Source organism: Sciurus vulgaris (genome assembly GCF_902686455.1).
Source record: "Sciurus vulgaris genome assembly, chromosome: 13".
Lineage (NCBI taxonomy): Eukaryota > Metazoa > Chordata > Mammalia > Rodentia > Sciuridae > Sciurus > Sciurus vulgaris.
The window spans coordinates 33308689-33327738 of NC_136474.1; the positions used below are offsets into that span (position 1 = coordinate 33308689).

Here is a 19050-nt window from a genome sequence, read left to right on the forward strand (position 1 = left end):
AAGGGAAGAGGAACAGGACTAGGAAGGTTCTGATTCCTACTATGAAGGTGCCTTGGTGAAGCTTGGAGAAGGAAGGACAGTGGCCCCCATGGATTAGTGAGTAAGCGAGCCAAACCACAGTTCTCCCTCTTGGTGAATGCTCCTTTAGGAGAATATGGACTTCTGGCCAGTTAGCAGAAGAGGCCTGTGGGTGGAAGGAGGTGGACCTTGAACTTGGAAGAGAAAGAAGGGAGGGCATTCCAGGCTGGAGGAAAGTCTGGAGGCTGGAGTGAATGTGATCTTGCAGAGGGCAGAGGACTTTGACCTCTTTGGAGCCAGAAGGAACTATTAGGGAAAGAAACTGGAAGTCCTGACAGATGAGAATGGTTAGGGTCAGGCTGAGGCTGTTCCCCAAGTGCGTCACTGCCTCAGCAAGCCAGAACCTGTGCATTCATTCCTTGCTGATGCTGAGACAGTCAAGTAGTGCTCCTGGGGGGGAGGAAAAGCAGAATTTAGGGTGCATCATTACAAGTCAAACAGGCTGCCCAGGCATCACACATGCTGGTGCTAGGCCAGTGACACTGATGAGTGAGTGCACTGACATGTGTCCCCAAGGTCATAGGACAGTGCAGGGCAGGGCCAGGACCCAGGTTGAGTCCCAAGCCCAAGGGATCTCTGCAGAGGCAACTCTTAACTAGTTCCTAAGAGCATGTGTGAGCTTCATAAACACAGGGACAGGAAAGGAGGAGGAAGTAGACCCTCTCGGTTCAAGCATGCCTCTTCACTGTCTGGAGGTCATGGTTCTAAGCCAGATAAAGAATAGCTCAGCTTTTGACCAGAAAGAATTTAATACTTCAGGGTTTGGGTTGTAAAGAATCCTATCTTCTAAAGATGAATTTTTGTTTTCCCCTTGAATTTCAGTGATGTGGAAGTAAATTTTTTTATGATTTTGGAGACACATTGTCCTTTCTGCTCAGTAAAGGATCTAATGAGACTGGCAACCTGGCTCTATGGGACTATGTTGGTTTGGACCAACAGTTGGGGGTGAAGTGAGGTGCTTTGTATGGTTCAGCAGGGATGGGAAATGGCAATGGAAGTCAGGAAGCAAAGAGGAATTCTAATGCAGGGGTCTGGGACAGGGTGGAAGTGGACCAAGGTCAGGGGGCAATCCCTGGCAAGGTTCAGGGGCTAGGATTCCTGGAGGAACTGCAACTCTCCCTCCTCCCAGCAGGTGATTCCCACAAGGTCATTTTGGCTTGGTACCTGAGGGGTTGATGTGATTTAGGATGTCCCTTGAAATGTCCCTGCCTCCTTTTGCTGTAAAGTCAGGGGAGAGCCTCTGGGCTGTTGCTGAGAGATACTGATCTTCAGTGAGCATTTATGAACTTGGGAAGAGGATCTCACCATCCCACTTTCAGCAAGGAGCCTGCTGTTCATTGGGTGCCTCCCTGCAGCCCAGCAGCATGGTAAGGGAAGGGCTGGGCTTGCAGCAGCCCTGGGTCAAGCTCCTGCCAGGTGCTGGGAAGTTGCCTGAAGAATGTGTGAGGTGTGCACTTCTGACCTGATGCTCCTGGAGGGATCTTGGGGGCAGGTGCATGCTGGCCTGGCCTTTGAGCATCCATGTGGGGCATTGCTGGGCCTTTCTCAGCTTACAGCACACAAACCTTCACTGAGGGCCTTGGGCAAAAAAAACCTGGCCAATAGCCTCAGGGAGTTTAGATCAAAATAACTTTGTTTAAACACACCTTCCTCTGACCATCATTTACTTCATGTGTTCTCCTTTGAACTAGAATTCAATAATTGAAGTTTCTGGGTATTTTACACAGTGTTTTTTTTGTTGTTGTTTGTTTGTTTGTTTGTTTTTTATTTGTTTGTTTGTTTTGTCAGAGCAGAAAAACTTTATTTGGGGGCTCAGTTTCAGAGGTCTTTGGCCATAGAAGGCTGGCTACATTGCTTGGGGCTCAAGGGGAGTTTCAACATCATGGCAGAAGAGAATGGCAGAAGGAAGCAGCCCATGTGATGATCAGGAAGCAGAGAAAGAGAGGTCTCCACTTGCCAGATATAAATATATACCCCAGAGCCACACCCCCAGTTCCCACCTCTTCCTGCCACACCCTACCACTTTAGTTACCACTCAGTTATCCATAGCAGGGGATTAATTCACTGCTTGGTTTAAGACTCTCACAACTCCATCATTTTCCCTCTGAACTTTCTTGCCCTGTCTCACACAAAGTTTTGGAGGACACCTCACATTCAAAGCATAAAACTCAGTGTCCATTTCATACATTTTTTGTTTGACACTTTGAACATTTTGATTGAAAATGGATAATTGGATTATCTTTGAAGTTGTTGAATCTGAGATTTATGCTATTACACTATCAAACAAAGGATGCCTTTGCAGGTTACAGAGCCTCATTTTCTTCCCCCTTCCTACTTGGTTAACACAGATCTAGGACAGAATGGGGATAGTCAGTGTGGCAGGAACTGAACAAGTAGAACTGGAATCTGAGTGAGACCCTGAGAAGTGGCAGGCATTGTTCTGGGTTAGGCTAGCCCAGAGCTTGCAGATGAACTCCAGGATGTTGGAAACTGAGGCTGTAAGTAAAACAATGATAGTAGCAGCAGGTGAGGAGTGCCAGACTCTGACCCTCCAGGGACCCATTATGCTCTGCTGTCATTATACAAATATAACGGACTTCACAACCCAAGATCAGGGGTCACCCCTGTTTGGAAAGAAAGATTTAAAATAGGGGTGGGGATGGGTGGTAAGAAAGTTGCCTGAGATGGGGACCCTGTGCTTACAGCAGGGGACACTCTCCAAGGGTACAGAGGATACAACTGTGAGAGATAGTGGTGATGCAGGGAACACACTGAGGAGAAGTGACTCAGTCCTGAGCCCTCCTGGCCTGTCTGGGATGGGTTGACTTTGGAATAAACTAACTCAGGCCTGAATTTCACCAGAAGTTTTGTAGGCTGCAGCTAGGGGTCAAAGAGGTCCCACTGGTCTTTGCTTAGTCTATACACAATCATATGATAGAAGGGGATAATGTTGCTCATTTGCTTGCCATGGAGTCACTATGTGAGGATATACTGAGAGTTGATTCTTTTGTACTATTTGTGGGAAGAGTAGGTGTGACTCACTGGATAAAAAGTTTGAAAAATAAAGACCACAGCTTATTTTGTCGTCTGTGCCTCTGGACTCTCAGCAACTCCTCAGTCCCCTCCTCTTCATGAGGAGTAGAAATCCCAGCTCCCAGCACATTTGGGATCTGGGTGGATGTTCTGAAGTCCCCTGGGTTTTCTAGGATGGAGAATGGCAAAGAGTAAAGGCACAATTCTCAGCCTCAAAATCTATTATATTGGAACACTTTATTGTGAGGCAGCAGAGTCCACTTGAGGTGACCAGGGTGGAATGGACTGCAGAGGAAGGTTCCACAGAGGGGAGGCATTGTATGGAGCTCAGGCTGCTCAGCTCCAGATGTTACTTACCTGGCCAAAAATCTCAGGAGGGGAGTATCAGTTTGTTCAGCATTATGTCCCTACCTCACATACCCTTGGTACACAGCAGTATTCATAAGTGGTAGGAAGGTGTTGCTGGACCCTAAGAGGTTGAGAGTTAGGGAAGTTTCAGCGGGAAAGGCCAGCTGGCAGGCAACTCAGTTTCAGATCCTGGATCTGTTAAGGACATTTGAAGATTCATCTAAGCCTCTCTCCTTCCCTCTTTGCATGGAACAGATGAAGAAATAGCCAGCAAGATGTAGGATCTTGTCAAGTGATGGCCAAGAGCTTCCTGATAGGGAAGTCACCTGGCCTGCAGTGCAAGTCCACCATACTGAGTGTAGGTGGCTTTTAAATGCTCATCTTTGGTCCCCATCTTACAACTGAAGAGACAGAAATGTGCAGACAAGAGACTTGTATGAGGTCCGACATATTTGGTTCAGAGTCATTTCTGTGCAACTTTTCTTGTGAGAGTCAGTGGTGGGCATCCTCATTAAAGAAGTCTTGGATGCCCCATGGATTTAATGAGATATTAGAATCTCATTTCACCCATTTCAATGCATCTGCAGGACTGTAATTCATAAATCTCAAAAGAGTGATCCTTTATTCTTTTCTTCCAAGCTGTTGGTGAAGGTGTTGTTGCTACTTGGCATCCTTTATCAGCTTTGGGTAAAACATTAGATTGAGTGTGTGGGCTTGTTAGAAAAGACACTGTCAGGAACCTTTTCTTTTGCTGGCTGGTGTGGGGTGACTGGCTCACTCTGAACTTTTCTCAGGAGGGTGTAGGAGGGCACCTTTGTTTTCAGGGTCAAGGGTCAAGGACATGGTCATTCTGAGGGTAAAATCCAGGGCATCTTGGCAAGTGGTCCCATAGTGTACAGGACTGGGGTTCCTTGGATGGACCTGGTGAGCATACAGCAGAAAGAGAAATGAGACTGGGCACTGTAATTTAGCTCTGCATCCTCTCTGATATTGGCCTGATGGGGCCACTGCAGGAGGGTTCTGCCTCTTTCTGGCTGAAGAGTCATTGGTGACTGTATATTTTCAAACCTGTTTCTTTTTCTACAAAATAGAGGCACCCATGTTACTCACTGGCTGGGATTGTCATAATATGATATGGGGTGACACAGGTGGAGCTGTAGGTAGCCTGCCTGGCAGAACTCAGCAATACTCTATTATGATGCAGCTTATGATGACACACTGTGTGGCACCTGTTGCCAAGAGGCTTTTAGTCTAGCTGAGGACTACGGTGTGGAGAGTTTGATTTAGCTTTGAAGGAAGCTGTGACTATGGGAACTTGTTTTGGACGGGCCGAAGTGGCCCCCAAAATGGAGTCTGAGGAGGATCTCATGTGGGGTGTGGAAAAGTTCCACCTGCCTACCAATCCACTTGAAGGGAAATACCCTTGGTGGTCTGGTATGAATGGGTACAACATTCCCCGAAAGAGAGACAACCGACTGGCCTCCAAATTCTGGAAGAGAGAACTTGGCAGAGGCAAGTTCCACTTTCCCATTCTGTTTTTCCCATTCATAAATACTCTTCTCCTCCCTTCTAATATTTTGGATTTTATTGGCAACTGTCCCTGTTAATGGCATCCCTATTTAATCTACATGTCGCATCCCATGCCATCCTGATTCTGTTCAGCTTGCAATGTGTCCACCCAGGCCTGCACATCCTTGTACCACTGTAATTCTGGGCCACAAAGTAAAATGTGCTTTACCCAGGGCACAGTCACTTGCCTTCCCTGGAACACAAACTAATATCTCTGTGGGGATACAAGTCAGCAGCATAATAGCTATGTGGTCATAGGGCCCATGTGGGCTTACTGACCTAACTGCTATCTGATTGGTGGTAGGAAGACTGTCTCCTGTTTTCCACCAATGCTTACAGTGAGGCCTACTTGTTCACCTATATTCCACACTAGGCATTTCCCACTCTCCAGGGTTTGCCAGTCTCTAAAGACAAAGAGCTACCTAAGTCCTAAAATTTCAAGTTAATATCCTTTCCCGAACCTCCTGCAAGGCCTGTGTTTCTCCTGTAGATACATAAGACACGCTGGAAGATTCCAGATATCGGTCCTTTGTCAGTTTTACACAATGTCAACTGGAGGACAGTATTCGGTCTCTCAACTGTCCAAAGTGTCATGTTCACAATAGAGATCCTTAATGTTTGATGTAATAATGGGTGTGCATGCACATTGATAGAAGTGAACACATGATGCCATCTTCAATGGGATGAAAATATGCTGGCTTTGGCTTTCAAAAGAAGGCTGCTGAAAGAACAAGAGTCAGAACTTCAGGCTTAGCCCCTAGTGTTCTGATGAACTGTTGAACAGCCAGCCTTGCTGAGGAGTCCCTCCTGATCCACACGTAGGTTGGAGTGGGTCTGTGGAGGAAATAACTTCTGACAGGGTCCCAGAGCTGTCCAGCACTTTAGTAAGCAACTGGAAATCACCAGACTTTGGACAATTCTTCCAGGACAATTACCTTCAGAGGTCTATGGATGTTTGGCTGGATTCTGGCTCCCACAGGAGGGTGTCATCAAGGCATGTCCAGAACTCTGGCCTCAGGGATAGCTCTTGGTGCTGCTGTGTGCCCCCTCTTAGTCCCTTACCCTTCTTCCTGCAGATCCTGTGTGTTTGTCCTATTTTCAAGGTATCACCATTGGTATCTTTGCCTTCTTGTCATACCTCCCCACAGTGCTCATCCTCACCTGGCTGACTCATCTCAGGGTAAGAGAGACTCAGGTGTGGCATAGTGCATGCCACCAAGAGGACTGTGCCCTTTTATGGAAAAGCAAGTGCAAGTCCATCTGTTCTCTAGGAGATTCCAGCTGGCTCTAAATAGAAAATCTCAAATGATCAGCTGGGTAGAGACTGTGAGAAAAGTCATTATTCACAAGAGGTTGGTTGAGAGTTTGAAGACAGAGGACAAGGAGAATATGATAGATCCCTGTTATGACCCACTTCCTGTGTATGGTCCAGTGTCCACTGCCTTGGACACTTTAACATCAGTCAAAGGAAGATTTTCAACCATTAACCATTAACACTTTCTCAATTATCCTTTTATTTATCATTAAGAAGTGCTAGTTTCTCCTTTCATGGTGCAAATAAATAGTCAAAGCTTATGCCTCTCCTGATAAAGCTAAGAGTCTGAGCTCTGCCATTGAGACTCTTCTACCCGGAACAATTTGTGATATCTTCAACTCCAGCCCAGCCACTGTGGCTGCAGGATCCTGGCAGACTTTAACTATTCTACTCCACTCATGCTTCATCTGTGGAACTGTTGTTATCACTACTAGTTAGTGGGTGGCAATATTTGGAAGTATGAGACAATTAGCTTGAGGCCTGGTACACTGTAGGTGCCCAATAAGGGGGAAATAGTGTTTATTGCAGTGATTTGGAAATAATAATTCAGCATGTGATGACCAACAAGCAGGAAGCTTTACTTAGATGTCACCTAGTCTTAGAAGCTCTCCCTGGCCCCCTGGTCTGTGTGAGAGGTCATCCAAGGCATCCTCTGTTCTGTATTTTGCTGGTCCACTTCCCTGCTTGACTCATGGGAATTTTCTGCTTAGTACTTGGACTTGGATACCCAAAGAAGCTCTGTTTTACTGACCTGTATGTTCTTGTTGGTAATAAAAACAGGGAGACACATCAGATAGCAACAAAGGGTATTTTTCAACTGTGAACTCAGGGTAAGCAGGAAGGACCTGGTTGGCTTAGAGGCCTTTGTTGTGGTGAGAGTGAAGATGAGAATTTCTGATTCACCAGAAATTTTACCTCATTCAGGCCAAAGGGGTTTAATCAGAAGAGCATGGATATATTAGCAAGGCTTTAATGGATTGGAGCGGGGGGACTTTACATTGATGAGAAAGGGAACAGCCCTGATTGAGAGAGACAGAATGAGCCAGGCTTCCAGTAACTGGCTGGTTGGAAGGACTAGCATTTTCATTTTAATGCTTCAAAGGAGTTTCCTTCGTGTGGAAGGTTTTTGTGATATCTTCTGAGCCATCCTAAGCCCAGTTGATCAACACCTATTTATGGTTGATCTGATGAAGAATGGAAGGTTATAAAATGACATAATCCATGAATTGTTAAGGTAAAAGAGTAGGAAAAGATTTGTAGTAATATTATAAATTAAGGCTTAGCATTTATGTGCCATTTTGTTGCCCATTCTGGTCTCTTACACTCTCATTCCCCCTGAGAGATTTTATCCTTATCATTAGTAAGGGAAAAACTTGAGACTTAATGGGTTAAGGAGACATACAAGGAAGCCACATGTTGCCTGTTTTATATAAAATGGCTCATTGTAACACCTTCATCTTTCTTGGTGTTTTAAAGATGAAGTAGGATTTCTCATGTCAAATCTGATATCATCATACACAGTAGTACGTTCAGGAGTATTATACTTTCTTCCTCCTAGTGTTTTCTCATTGCTTTGTTCTAGGTAGGCTAAGTAGATGTCTCTTTTGAAATCCTACCAATTTATGAGATTTTTTTTTTGTTGTTCCCAAGTTTGTGAACAGTCTCTGCATTTACAATACCCATGCCAGTTATATGAGTGAACAAAGGTTAATACCCTTTGGAAACCAACCAATCATGTTTATCCATAGTACCATTCAGATTATTACAAGTACCCACTACTTCTGGTTGAATCATGTTTGTTCCACTCCTTTTATTCATGCTGAGATGTTGCCAGGTTGTTCCTCTCTATCATAGTTTTATGCACCAATAAAATATTTCTAATCTTACAATTTTACAAGAACAATTTCATTATTTGCATCCAATCTAATCATATGCCTTTGTATTATCATCATTATTGTCATTTCAGATAATACCTGTATGGCCTCTTTTGTCACTTACGTACAAAATCCTCCCCGAAAGTGCTATCTGAAAGGTATGTAAACAAGTCATAACCAGTGAACAGTGGATTCTCTACCACTTAAAGCATTTGGAGTACTACCTTACCATGATAAAGATCATTGTTTGAAATTTCTTGGGTGCTTTTGCCACAATCCAACACAAGGGGCAACATGTTAGACATTGCCAGGCAGCAGTGTGACACACTCCACATTTCTAAGCACTATACATAGTCCCAGTGTCCTGTTCAGGGGACAGTTATTTTCAAACATCAATAATTTGAAATATAGCACATTCCTAGATATAAAATGACCAACTACTTAAAGAAAATACTTTCATGAATGCATTTCTTATGTTACATCCCTCTTAAGTACATACATATGGTGTTCCATTGAACTTTTAGTAAAAGTGACTTTTGCAGTAGTTCGTTGTTTTCACAATAAATTTTTAAATATTTCAAATGATCTCATCACCAATTACCTTTCTCCAAAGAATAACACTCTACAAATATAATATTTACTTCAAAAGTAACCATAAGTGGTCAATTAGTTGCTCAGTTTAATGTATAAGACACCTCTAAAAACTAATACATAGGACAACTGACATACTGGGCTAATATGAACCACTACTTATCTTGAGGAGTTTACCCCAGTGCAACAGGTGGAGTTTAAGTGTGCACAAACTCCTCCATGCTCAGATCAAAAGAAATTGAATGCCCTTCTATTTTTACCGTATTAGTGTTACCTCAAGGTAGGTAAAGCTGTTTGTTATGATGGTTCAGATATTAGGTATTCCCCAAAAGTTCATATGTGAGATAACACAAGAAAATTTATAGGTGACATGATTTGGTTATAAGATAATCAAGGATTTATTCCCTTGGTAGGGTTGAACTGGGCTAACTATAGGCAGGTAAGGTATGGCTTGAGGCAGTGGATCATTGGGGGTGTGCCTTGACAACTGTAGCTCTTTCTGCTTCCTGGTTGTCATGGTCTGAGCTGCTTTCCTCCATCACATCTTTCCACCCTGATATTCTGCCTTTCCTTAGACCCTGAGTTAATATAGGAGGCTGTCTATGAACTGAGACCTCTAAAACCATCAGTATCAAGTAAACTTGATGATCCTACTCTAAAATTGTTCTTGTCAGTTCTTTTAGTCACAGTGATGGAAAATCTTACTAAAACACTAATCCAGGGAACAAAAGATGTGACTGCACCTATTATTCCTATGGGAATTCATCCTCTAGCATGTTTGTGCCAATGTGTCCTGAGGTCATTGTTTTTCTAAAAGATTGTCATTTGTTCAGGGACAACACATGTCAAAAGAGAAACCAGTCCTCTCCCAAGTGTTTTGGTTATAAATGCACTCCCACTTTAATATACCATCTTAAGCCCTGTCTATGTATCTGGGAAGAACCCCAAACATTTGTTCCTTGGATAGAAGTCAAAGCCCGCAAGATGCTGGGAAGCAAAGAGAAATTTGGTGATAGAAGATGCAGAGGGTATGTTTAGCTCTTAATATCTTTCTTTCCTTCTGAATAGCAGAAGGAAGTAACAGAAACTCATATGAGTAATCTGTATGGATGTTTTTTCTTGTTTTAACTGTAAGGTCTGAATAAAACTGATGAGTTTTGCTTTGGGACACAAGTGTAAGTGGGGAGAACATTTGCTTCTATAATATTATCACAGTAACTATTGCATTCCCTGCTTTTACGGCTCATTTTTATAAAACTGCTTCCACCTGTGAATCATTTAGTCACAGAGTTATCTATAGGCACATCCTTTAGTTTTAACTGGCTATAAAGTTTGTTCAATAATGTCCACACATTGGTATTGTATAGGGGCTCATTTAAGGAATAAAGTAGCTAGATTTAAAGTTTGACATCCTGCAAATGTTTGATGTCAGGAGTGTCTAACAGTGATGATTATGAACCAGTGATGATTCTTTACTTCTAAACTTGTCTGGACTTGGTAGGAGGACCTGGAACTTCACATGCTGTCCCAAGGTTAATTGGGAGGTCTTGTTAGCTACCAAAGGAGTCATGGCCATTGTTTTAAAACAGTTTGGTAACCACTAACTCATAGAATCTAGTTGTTTGGAGAAGTGAGGAGTTACTAGTCTTGGGATGGCCCCCACATTTGGGGTTTAGATCCCTAAAGTTAAACCCAGTCTTTTGCATATGACTTTACATTTACCCATATGATGGCATGTTTGTCTTTGGGTATACTTTCCTTTTGGACATTCAAGGCTGAGCAGATGGTGCATTTCTACCATGAAGGTCAGTCAAGGCTCCTCAGGGGTTACTTTTTAGGGTCTTCAATTACAAGTGAATAAGATTTTAATTCTTAGTAATCCTATATTTGAATGAACACCCAGGAAGTAGACTATCATTTTTACTTTTTCACATATAAATTTTTTACTCCTTTTTACATAAAATAATTTATAAAATCACATTTAAAATACCCAAATATATTGTCTTTTATAGTCTGTAAGAAGCAAAGAATATTTGAATTTATAATTAGCAATGAATGTTTCAATATTTTAACTTACAAGCTGGGCTGCAGACTGCAAGGCCAGCATTGCAGCAAGTGGTGGGGCTGCTGGGCATGAAGGGGCTATGCTACTGGGTCTCAGCCTCTGGTGTTGCTCCACTTTCTGGCTGCAGCACACCCATCTCAACCAGGATGGTAAACCTGGCTGCCATGGTGTGGCACTGCCTCCTGGAGAAGAGGTCCATGCTGGTCCTGGCCTTCAGGCTCTGGCTGGTCTTCATCCTCAGCAGCACCTTGAAGCAGGAGGAGAGGACAGTGAGAGACAGAAATCTCCTCCAGTCTCAGGACCACAACCAATCCATTCCATAGAAAGTACAATTTAACATGGGCAATAGCAGCCAGCAAAGCATTCAGTGCCAGAATTCCTTTCAAGGGAAGCACCTCATCATGGATGATCTAGGGTTTGTCTGCAAAAGAAATCCAATGACTGCTGTGATGTCAAGCATCCCCAGCACAAAGCAGTACTGCTGCAATAGCTGCCTGGCCAATGGCTGCTGCAACACCTACGAGTAATGCATGTCCTGGGCCAGCAACCCAACAAGAACTCTTCCTGAAGCGCTCCTCAACAGGGCAGTTGTGGCATTCCAGAACCTCTTCATGGCTGTGGAAGATCACTTCCAATTGTGCTTGGCTAAGTGCAGAAAGTCTTCCCAGAGTGTGCAGCATGAGAAAACCTAATGGGACCTCATAGTCAAGTACTATTAGGGAGAAAGCTCACTCAAGCTCTTCCCCATGTGATGGCCTGCTGCAGGTTAAGCACTGAGACATTGCCAGAGGGTCCAGGCCAGTCCTGGACAAGGTGGTGTGGGGACACTTTGCCTGTGACCACTTCTGTGCTGTCCACTGGCTTCACCCACAACCTGGGCTGCAACTGGTGAAACTCTTCTATAAAGTGGACTGGAACTTCTGGCTGGGCCCAGGCAGGAAAGAACTGCAGGCTGAGCTGGGAGTATTGTCATCGTCCCTGGGAGACTCAGTCTCGGCACGCACACAGGGACCAGGAACTTGTGTTTGTTAGGGGCTAGTGTTCACTGCTATTTTGATCTGGGCTCTTCCGTGTAAAATAATTTTTAAGAATCCTTTGGAATAGTAGGAAAAACATAATGTTGTATGTAGGAAAGTACCATACCATTCTACTTGGGTATATTCAAGGAAATTTTGAAAACATTTTAACTTACAAATGACTCAGGTGTTTTACCTCCCATATAGTTTTCAGATTTTAAACTATATGATAAGTAGTTTTATAAATATTTAATGTATTTTAATAGTTGATTGTAGATTACCCATGGAAATCAAGATATCAGTCATTTTCAGTTGCTTCATTGTCAGAGAATACAGTAAGAGTCATCATACCTGAAATAGAGAAAACAATAGACATTGCATCCCTCAAACACCCAACAAAGAAAAAATACAGCTTTGGTCGGCTAGTCGCCTAGGCAAAAATGTACGCTAACAATTCTGAAAACACCTTTATTTTTAGTACAAGTGGAGATTCAGAAGAGAGAAAATTATCAAAACCTGTAGGTGCTCCCTGTAATTGCAAGTGGAGGATTATTTTAAAGTTCTTCATAAGAAATTCTTTAAAGTAGGCATGTCAAAGTAGGGACAATCAGTCTTCCTATTGCCAGTGTGGCCATAGGAGTCTGGCATATTTTTGTAATCTTTTATGTATCCTGACTGAGGGCCAAAATGACCTCCAAATAAGGGCCTTTTGTCCATTTTCTTTGTTTTTGCAGTAGAGATCTAGTTGTGAATGGTGTTGAAACAAGAAAATCATCCTCTTAACCATCAAGCATATATAGAGGCCAAGCAGTGTTGCAGAAAAAAATCTTTCTTTATATCATCTAGTTTGAATTTTTTCCAATTACACAATACATAACCTAAAAGGGACTCTTGAGTGTCTGTCAGGGTTCCCTGTATCTAAGACCACTGTAAATTTGGTGTCCCATAATGAGTGGTGCTAGGGAGGGGTGTCAAACCTTGGAACAAGTGTCCATATAAAGAGAGTAGTAACATTCATTCTATGGACTCTGATTATGGACAAGAGCAGCCTGCCATACCAGAGGCTGGGCCCCAGAGGGAGCTATTCAGGGTGTCAGGTTTGAAAGAAATCAATCAAATTTCCCCTCTGGACATTAAAACAGTGATTTTACAATGGCTTATTTTTAGAGGCAACTTTAAAAATTATATTTTGTTCAAATGAACCTATGAGTTAACTTCTAAGTATTACAACTACCTAGGATGGTTTGAGATAATGGATCTATCAAGTAAACCTGCATTACCTTATTAAAAGTAGTAGGGGGCAGGGGGAAAGAGATGGAGAGCTGCTAACAGCCTCCACAATTAACCCTATGATTATAGCCTAAAAGTTATTCAGAAACTGTTTACAAGAAATGCTGAATTAAATATGCCAAACACAATACCAACTTACATATGCAGGGCCAGAAGGAAAGGTATGAGATGAAATGGATGAGCCTATTGGAGTAAAGAGCCTGGATGGCACACTCCAAGTGCAAGGAAAATACCAAAAACACAGGTTACAGTGTGTGGGTTCCAACTAAGTACTCCTGATCCAGTGGTTCAGCTACAGGAATTCTCTCAATTTCCCAGATGCTGGAATCACAGTAGAGCTACTGGAAATTGCTGCTAGTGGGTTATGGAAGTTTCTCTCAACTCCCCAGAAGCCAGAATGAGGGTCAGACATCCCTGGATAGCTGCTGAAGAGATGAGAGTCCTCACACATGAAGCAGGTTTTGGTGATCCAACTATAGAAATTTCATTCAGTTCTCCAGAAGCTGGAGCCACTGTTGGTGGGCTATGGTGGTTTCAACTTTCAGAAGCCAGAACTGGCTTTCAGACACCTGAGCCACGAATGCTACTTTCAACTCCACAGAAACTGGAGCCAAATTTCAGTCTTTCAAGCCTCTAAAGCAGAGGTAGAGCCAAGTGGGCCAGAACCAGAGAGGAGAAAGATGAGCATATTCCAAGGAAGAAAGAACCCATGAGTTTGTATGGTGAAGAGTTCGACTCCATCAGGTGTCAAGGACATCAACCATCACCCTACTGCCATGTGAATCTGCATGGTTCAGAAATTTCCCAGCAACTGTTAAGGGAACAAGATGGTGAACTGGGCTTCTGCCTTTTATCCTTGTCAGGGAGGGAGGATAAGCGAGTGAGCAGAGCAAAAGAATAGGATACCTTGCCAGCAGTGTGTGTAAAACTAGTGTGGTCTGGGTAGACCAGAGGCTTATCCTGTCTTAGTGAGTCTGGAGGAAATAATCAGGTTGGGGTGGTTAGGGTTAGACTTGGCCTAAAGAAGGCTTTCACAAGCAGATGATGGGAGCCTTCAAGGAGCACTGGGCCAAGAAGCTGAAAGAGGCACCTCCATCTTGAAAGAGGCTTCCTGGCCTGGTCTGTCCTGCTGGCCACCTCACTGGTAGAGCTCCCTCCCACACTCCCAGGAACTCCTGCTGCTGCCATCCACAGCTTGTACCCCATGTCTCTAGATCCACGTGGCTGACATTTACTCAAGGCCATACCAGTGACTGCTTTCATGTGCACTCTTTAGAATTAGCCCTTCCTTAACCATTCACAGGCTTGGAAACAGGAGCAGGACTGCACATCAGGGGTAGAGCTCAAAATTCCAACACTCCTCTAACAATATTTCCCTTAACTTGGATACTGTCTACTAGCAACAGATCCCTTTGCACAACTGAAAAGGATTGATTTCAGTTTGTTCTTGTTTGGTTTTATCTCCCAAACTTGCAACTGGTACTGGTACTGCATTTTCTAAGAGTAGCACCCAAAGTCATTGAGTCTCTTCAGGCCTTGGATAGACTGAGGTGGTCATCAGCCACCATGGCTGAATGAATCCGGCAATTCCCAGGCCAGATGTGCCCTGCTTCAGAACAGGTTTATGTGATACCTTTATTAGGTTCTTATCCTTGCTGCCAGATTGCCCATTGACATCTGGGTGGCTCCAAATGACACAGGAACTGTGCTATTCTGTGTTCTTTCCTGGTCTTTGGTCCTACAATGCCTGAATTAAGGCAGTGATCAAGACTGATCAGGGCAATGGCAGAAGCCTATTTACTGTTGTTCATCTGGCAGAACCATTGAGAAATGAATTGCAGGTCAAGGTTTTGTAATAGATTACAGTCCTCTCTTGATTTAGCTACAATATCATTTACCATGACCTAGAATGGAGCATCAAAGCAGCTCATGCAGTGGAGGACCTCAGGTGGTGCTGTACCAATCATGGGCCAGACATAACCATGAACTGGCTGCAGTTTGGCTCTATGGGGCCATTGAGGGTGGAGCCTTTCTGAGTGCAAGTGGCCCTAGAGGAGGCAGGCAACTTCTCCATACCTGTAATGGCATATTGGAACAAGCTCTGCTGGGTGGTCTTGGGCACTGCTGGGATTTTATTCCTCAGTGGTGTTTTCTGTCTTTAGAGTGGCACAGGACAATGTGACAAGTTCCCTTGCATTTCTCATAGGTGCCTGCTAACACCCAGAGAGGGTAACAATGGGGAGGAATATCTGACAGGCTGTCTCATTGGAAGGGGTGCCTTGGCCAGAGCTCACTGGTGGTTATGGATGGTTCCTGGCTGGAAACCAGCATCTGTGTGTTCCTTATGTACATACTTGCCTTTGGTACAGACTGAATCATAACTGACTGTGTTGTTGTTGTTTTGTTTTTCTTTTCCACACCATAGAAAAAAGCAAGTCTCTGTTTTATGTCTAACTCATGGGTTGCTCAGTTTCCTGCTGTGTGTGTGGCTTCAGTATACACAACTGTATGTGTGTGGTCCCCCACTCCCACTCCCAGCTCTACAGTGGAGCATCTGATGCATCTCTTTGTGAGGGTTGTTAACCATGGGCTCTTCTTTCCCAAGTTGCTTGATGCTGATCCCATTGGCTCTTGAAAGCCACCAATGTGCTATAGAATGCCTTCCTGTAGGAATTTCCCAAAGGTCTCTGTGCAATGCATAGTAACAGACACGAGTGACCAACCCCAGGGAGTTTCCACCTCCACCAGCACTACACTGCAGAGAGGGAGGAGGTGAGACCAGGCAGAGACAGCTTCGAGAGTGGCTGCCAGGCCCCTGCAGGCATCTTCAACTCTGCAGTGAGACTGAAGTTCTAGGCTAGGCCCGGCCTGATGGGTGGGTAGCCAAGCCCCTCTGAGCAGCACTGTCTGACCCCAGGCTGGAGCTATCCCATTTAACAGAAATAGAAACAAATCCAGAAACTACCAAGAGCCTCATTGAGTTGCTCAAGGCTCCATGAGAAAAACCTAGATAAAGACCTAGGTCTTGAGGGCAGGTCTCCTCTTGTCACCCTAAATAGGGGGAATGAAGAGAAGTGGGAAAGAGGTTGGAATGCTTAGGATCTGGGAGAACTATTCTCTACTCTGAGAGGCTCTTTCTTATAGCCCCTCAACCTCAATGGAGTACTGGCTACTTATGGCATACCCGACTCCTTTTGTTCTTTGCCCACACACTGGGACTCAGTTTCCCCAGGGAGGAGAAATGACTGGCTCCCCAGTTGGAGGGTTAGGGTAAGGGACAAGTGCACACGTGCTCAGAAGGTAATCACTATCATGATTATGAGGACACCTGGGTCGGAGGCAGGGCCCTTCTGCCATCCTTGGCTGTCCCAACACAATCTCCATGCTGGAACACCTCATCTTCTTGGTTCCTCCTTTATCCATCTCCCACAGTCACTGTGTTTCATCACTGAGGCCACCAACCCTCCTTGATGATCTCCAGAGTCCCTCAGCTGGCTCTATGGACAGTGTCAGTGAGTCCTAGGTCTTCCTCTAAGGAAGACCTCAGCCAGGGTTCCAGGGAGATACTTCATCGACCCTCTCTGAGCCCCTCCTCACTGCAAAATGCAAGCTGGCCCAGAAACCCAGGCAGTCATCTGGCTCTGCCACAGCTAGGTCTTCAGAGGTCCCTGCAGGCAGATGACAGGGCTGCCTCTGCATCCCTGACTTTGCTGTCAGGCCTGAGTCTGGTAAATGTGAGACCTCTCTCCACCTGGCCTGGCCTTCCCTGGGCAGCCTCAGGTTTTGTATGGTGCTTGCAATAGCTTCCAGCTTTTTTCTGTTACTAAAAGAGGGGTGGGATCAGTGGTTAAGGCCCCTTGCACAGGGGTGGACCTGGAGGGGTTGTTCACAACCTGTGGTGACAGAGATGATGAGGGACATGCTCACAACCTGTAGTGACAGAGATGATGGAGGTTGAGAAAGGCCCTGTGAACACTTACCTGAATCAATTCACGAGGAAAATACACTCTTTGTCACTGCTGGTTTGCCAACCTGCAGGAACCTCTTGTTCTGAGATTGGGACTACATCTTTTTCTGGCTCCAGTGTTCCTAGAAGAAAACAAAAAAGAAACAATGAGGTAACTTTGGGCCCATACCATGAAACAGAATTATGTTTTGGTCTCTTCAAATCCTTTGTGGAAAGGTCTACGAAAAGAAGGAAGAAATGAACAAAGGATCTAAATAAGTAGCTTAACTCTTTCTAAGAAAGGTTACCTAACACCATCAGTCAGTGGGTCAACACTGGAACGTCTTGTCTACTACTCTCATGAGAAGGCTGTAAGATGTCCTTGCCATGGAAGCAGATGGCAGGTGGAACTGTTGGGCCACGTGATGTGCACATGGGAGACTCCTTCCTCACAGAGGTGTTATGCAAACATTAATGCTCAATATTTTTCATCTCCATTAGGACTGATATTCTGCATAGAAAACCCAATCTTGACTTTGGTTAGGGATTGCATATCAAACACAGAGTCCTGCTCAGAGAGGAGAATCCAGGTGGCAGTGAGAGCCAGACCTGTTTTTCTAGACTTCCTTTGGACCACCACAGGTCCCAGTCTACTCTATAAACTCTTCACCTCCTGTGCTTGTCCAGTGAGTGAGTACGTACTTTGTGTGAGGCTCAGTGGTAAGCTCAGAGGAACAACATGGGCATGGCACCAGCACCCCTGCTGCTAAACTCTAGCAATGTCTCAGCTTCCTTGCTGGCTCTTGGGATGCTGAACCTGCACTGTTGTAAACACACTGCTGCCTTCTTGTGGCAGCCTTGCTACCACTTCAGAGGTGATCTCAGACTTGTTTCTGGCTGTATACACCTAATCTCTTCTGTCACCTCCTTTGACAGGCCATTTCTTGCTGTCTTTTACCACTCGTTGCTTTTTTAGATCCTGTTCTTGAGAACCAAAATGCCTCTTTGACCCCATCTAGAAAACCTTTGCACCCCATCCTTATTCTCTAAGATCCAATCACATGACTCATTGTCTTGCTGGCTACACCATGGGCTCTATGTGGGCAGATTTGTCTTGAACCACCTCCTAGTATCCTCTTTGTGTGTGCCAGGGACAGTGTTGGATAGCCAGTGCACAGCATCTGTCAGTTGAGTGAGCATGTGAGGGGTCACAGTCAGCCTCTGGAAGAAGTGCTTCTTTCAGTGGTCAGTCACAGTGATCAGTGTCCCACATATGAGGCTCCTTACTCAAATGGCTGTGACCTCAGGATGGTTTTGCATCCATGTCTGTTTCTACCACTGCATAGTGAGCTTTGCAAATACCAGCATAGGACCTGGCAGGAAGCAGGCTTAGTGTGTCTGTGGAATCTGTTATGCTATCTGCTCCTCTGTACCTCAGCACCTGTCAGGGCACGTGGCACAAGCAGGCAGGCAGCAGACACTGAAGTGAGTTGATTAGACCCTTTCCATGCCTGTAGTCACTACACACACACACACAAATGACCATCACTTGAGCTTCTCACAGTGACAGACTTTAGAAATGGCACTTATGTTTTTTCTCATACTGCTCTCAAAAGGACAGAAGCCAGATCTTTCTTGATGACTGTAATTTGGAAACCCTTCACTTAGGTGACTCTGCCTTATAAAGTATATTAAAATTTGTATAATTACCTGGACAAGATAAAGTTCTCCTTGTAGAATTCCAACTATAAATGTTCTGATTTTTAATTCACTATAAGTATTAATTTGCATGACAAGTGTACATTTTAAAGTGCTTTTATACTCAGATTATCAGATGAAGAATGTTTGATCAATGTCAGTATTGAAGGGGTGAGTGATAATTTTGAAATGGCAATAAGTTTTGTAGGTTGTTTACTTGATCAACA

General features: G+C 44.3%; 2 long non-coding RNA genes and 1 pseudogene across 3 annotated transcripts in view; 1 reads left to right on the top strand and 2 right to left on the bottom strand.

Moving 5' to 3' along the window:
* Window positions 1-19050, bottom strand: part of LOC306642732 — a 563182-nt gene that overhangs the window by 307267 nt on the left and 236865 nt on the right. The gene's annotated exons all lie outside the window — the stretch shown is intronic.
* LOC306642706 (SREBP regulating gene protein-like) lies at window positions 6574-12239 on the top strand (annotated as a pseudogene). The gene has a single exon. The product of its transcript is annotated as an SREBP regulating gene protein-like (transcript).
* LOC306642734 overlaps window positions 15706-19050 on the bottom strand; it is a 73307-nt gene continuing 69962 nt past the window's right edge. The window contains exons 4-5 of the long non-coding RNA XR_013758637.1: window positions 17110-17268; window positions 15706-17072 (exon numbers count right to left, since the gene is read on the bottom strand). This is a non-coding gene — a long non-coding RNA (uncharacterized lncRNA). The remainder of the gene's footprint in view (window positions 17073-17109; window positions 17269-19050) is intronic.